At 45.6% G+C, this 4,244-nt stretch overlaps 1 long non-coding RNA gene across 2 annotated transcripts; it reads left to right on the forward strand.

Moving 5' to 3' along the window:
• Positions 1–927: 927 nt before the first annotated feature.
• LOC121819221 (uncharacterized) lies at positions 928–2,460 on the forward strand. Of its 2 annotated transcripts, none has more exons than XR_006059467.2 (2): positions 928–1,041; positions 1,476–2,460. It is a non-coding gene; the product is annotated as an uncharacterized LOC121819221 (long non-coding RNA). The 2 variants fall into 2 exon arrangements; XR_006059466.2 differs by having other exon boundaries at positions 1,491–1,786.
• Positions 2,461–4,244: the final 1,784 nt, after the last annotated feature.

The following is a 4,244-nucleotide window of genomic DNA, read 5'->3' on the forward strand; positions in this document are numbered from 1 at the left end:
TTTGTCTGTCACGACCACAGGCAGACCTATAAGCATCTCGTGGCTGGAGGCACGGGATGCTGCTGTCTTCCAGTATCAAGGACGGCCACCCGTGGACCCCTAGGTCCTCGCCCTGTTCAGGTGGGCGTTATATAAGCCGCTGAAGAGCAGTTGACAACTCCGCCATGGCAGAGAGAAAGAAAGAGACATGACCACACATACTGCAGCTCAGAGCTTCAAAGACCACGCTGAAGGTGCACTTCAAACAGCCCCTCTGCAGCGCGAGCTGGTCCCAGCCCCAGGACCGTGTCTACAGAGTTATATTTACTAGTATGAAGTCTAAAATAGAAGCCCCGCAGCAAGATCTCCTTTCATTAAAGGTATCTCTTTGATACCAAAGTAGGTAACCCGTGAAGGGGCCCATGTCAGTTGTTGACGCCAGTCCCCGGTGGGCATGCTCTCTCGTTCACATTTTAGGGGGGCGCTTCAAAGGGCAGCAGATCCACCGTCTGGCGACATCTTCGGTGAAACACTCAGATCTTTCCCTCTCCGGCTGCAGCTAGTCTCTAGAGCTTGACGTTTGCAATAGAAGAGTCTAAGACAGGTGGCTCACTGTTTAATGTTTCAAATAGCCACAAAATGAACTTCTTCGAGCCCCATTTAGAGTTCTAAGGTGCTTCTGATCTAATGAGGTTTTATGGTTTTATTTTTTTTCCGTCTAGATGAAAGACAGTCTGTTAGTCAAGGTAGCTGGTATTTTTGTTTATTGGTTTCCCATCAAACCCTCTCTTTCTCTGTCTCTGAAGTATACACAGGTCTGTATTTGGTTTGTCTGTGTGTGGGAGACAGACACACAGACACAGGATAACAGCCACAAAGAAAGGCAAAACAAGCCTGTCTATATCTGTCCTGCTGAACTGTCTTGTCTCTGTGAAACGTAGAGGACGTAAGACTTCCTGTAAGTCCGTGATGGTGGTGACGCTGGTGAGAAGGAAACACAGAAATACCAAGAGATGGTGGCAGACCAGGACAAGAGGAAGACAGAAATAAAATATCAGGAAGGTGAGGATGGTGTGGCTCCTTTTCTCCGCCCTTAGCAGCACTGTCTTGGCTCCAGGTCTCTCTGTTCACGAGTCCTGTCTGTGTCACTGAGGATGGACCCGCTGGGGCCTCAGGGTTATGACGGCAGAGCAGCCGGAAAAGGCTTCAGCATCTCCAGCCTCCTTCCTCTTGTAAAGGTCAGAAAAGGAGATGGTGGAACTTGTACGGACTGGTTGACATTGTTGCGGGCTGAAGTGATGGTTGGATTCCAACATCTAAACTTTAGCCGATTTGAAAGTTACTTTGCCGGCAAAGGTGAATTTCCTGAGCACCCTTCCAGGGAAAACAAAGATGTCACAATGAAAAATTTTCTCTTTCATCTTGGGAAAGAATTCTAATGCTAATGCCTCTCTGTGTATCATAGTACTTTGCGTTTATTCAGGTTATTTTCACAGCTGCCCTCTCACTAGGTTCTGTCAGGGAGGAAGACGAAGACTGCTATCTCTCTTTACCCCGGGACACTGGTGTGCTTCCGCCTTTCTGATGATAAGAACGATGTGGGCTTCCCTGGTGGTCCAATGGCTGAGACTCTGCACTCCCAATGCAAGGGATTTGAGCCCGGTTCAGGGAACTAGATCCCGCAACTAACAGTTCACATGCCACGACCAAATACCCTGCATCCCAGAGCGAAGACTGAAGATGCTGTGCACAGCAGTTAAGACCCAGCACAGCCAAAGAAATAAATGAATATTTAAAAAAGCGAGAACGATGTGACTGGTGGTATCTCGCATGTTTTCCTTTGGTGACGAGGAAGCTCAGAGCCAAATGTGTAGCCCAGACTTCATTGATTGAATCTTTTCCTGGTTTTGATTTCTGTTTATATTCTTATTTTCCTTGGGTCAGGTTTTTATTCTGATGCTATTTTGGCATTTATTCTTCTTCGAGTTTTGGTTAGAAGCTCATTGCATTTATGCTTGTTATCTGTCATACTCCCTGTTCCTCTTTCCTGCTTATTTAACACCATCTAACATGCCATGTGCGTGTGTGCTAAGTCACCTTAGTCATGTCCCACTTTGTGCAACCTTATGGGTTGCAGCCCACCAGGCTCCTCTGTCCATGAGACTCTCCAGGCAAGAATACTGGAGTGGGTTGCCATGTCCTCATCCAGGCGATCTTCCCGATCCAGGGATCATACTCTTACGCCTCTTGCATTGGCAGGTACATTTTTAATCACTAGCACCACCTGGGAAACCCCTAAAATGCCATATATTTTATTTATTGTTTATCATGTATCTTCCCTGACTCCCCGACACTGTATAATCGAAATTAAGCTCCATGAGGGCAAGGATTTTTTTCTGTTGTTCTGTACTGTATTTCCAGAGTCTAGGGCAGTGCTTGGCACATGGAAGACCCTCAATAAATACCTACTGAGTGAAAGAATCATTTATCACCTGCCAAATTCTGTGCCAGGAGATGGGGACCAGAGCCAGCGCCATGGGGATGTGACCTGAGCAGGTCACAGGGTCCCACACTGAGGTGAGCCCCACACTTCATTGAATGCTATGGTGTCACCATCTTGAAATTCCTAATACACTTTGAACAAAAAGCCCACATTTCTGCTTACTCTGGGCTTCTCGAACTCTATGATGAGTCCTGACGAGGGTGTTTCTGTGTTTCTACCTGCATGAAGGTTTGATCTGGAGGAAGGAGTCATAAGAAAAGAAACAAACCATGAATATGAGTTTAAACATGAAATGTATACGGGTGTGTACACACACACACACACACACACACACACACATATCTTTTTGATGCAGAGTCAATACCTTTTCTCTGCCATCTTTCTTGTGTAAAACACACCCTTAATACATCGTCTGTGATTTCCTGTTTTCATTTCTTGAAAGGGGAGGATGAAGTTAAAGACAGACTTGAAAAGAAACCCGCACAACTCTTCTGTAGTTTGATCACCTCCTTTCCAAACACTGACGATCGTCTCGCTCACTCCTAAGCAAGACTGGGGCCTTCCCTTTGCCACATCTTCCCAAATGACTCAGTTTGGTTCTCATACAGACACATACTTTTTATACTCATGTTTCATTGGCTTACATAATATTTAATTCAGTTATGTAAATTACAACAACACACACAACTAACGTGAATCAGTTTAGGAATAAGCACAAAAATGACTCTTGAAAAGCAAACGCTAAACAAGAGAGAAGCAGAAATATTCCATGATGTTAAAGAGTGGGCTACCTGCTTCCAGCATTCAGAGTACCGTGGGTACGAATCACAGAGAGACGGAAAGCGTGGGTAAATCTGGAAGTCAGCTAAGGGGAGGTTGGTGAAAGGAATTTCTACTGTCATTAATGCTATGAGAATACATAACAGAGAGATTCAGCAGGGCCACAGAGGTCACAGAAGGCTTCCCTGAGGAAGTTATGATTGAAATGAATTCTTAAAAAAACATAAAAATAAAATAGGTTTACCTAGATGAAGAGAGAGTGGTAATTCGGTCTGTAGGAAGAGCAAATGCTAAGGCCCTGTGGAAGGATGGGTTTACAGCAGATTCAGAGACCTGAAAGAAGGGGAGTGTAGCTGGAGCTCACAGAATGTGAACTGTGGTTGCAAAGCACAGAGAAGTCAGGAGGAGAAGACCTGGAAAGCTTTATGGGTCAGGTCAAGGATTTTAACAGGGCTTCCCTTGTGGCTCAGACAGTGAGGCGTCTGCCTATCCTGCAGGAGACCCCGGTTCGGTCCACCTGGGTCTGGAAGATCCTCTGGAGATGGCAATGACAACCCACTCCAGTATTCTTGCCTGGAAAATTCCATGGACAGAGGAGCCTGGTAGGCTACAGTCCATGGGGTCGCAAAGAGTCAGACACGACTGAGTGACTTCACTTCACTTCACTTCAGGGATTTTAAGTTTTTCAATGGGAGTGAGGGAAGCTACCAAAGATTTTAAGCTGGAAGAATGATGTTATCAGATTCAAATTCATAAAGATCACTCTGGCTGCAGTGGAGGGGAACCAGGGTGATTTGGAAGGTCAGCATAGCCCATGGAAGAGGTGTGGTTAGTTGAGTAGGACTGTGAGGATGGACACGAGGAGGACATTTAGAACTTGGCAACAGAGTAGATATGGAGGGAGGGTGATGGTTGGTCGAGAATGATGTAGTTTCTGACTTGTAAAACTAGGGGTATGATGTTTCTATTCATTGAATTGTTC

Source organism: Ovis aries, chromosome 3 (genome assembly GCF_016772045.2).
Source record: "Ovis aries strain OAR_USU_Benz2616 breed Rambouillet chromosome 3, ARS-UI_Ramb_v3.0, whole genome shotgun sequence".
Taxonomy (NCBI): Eukaryota; Metazoa; Chordata; class Mammalia; order Artiodactyla; family Bovidae; genus Ovis; species Ovis aries.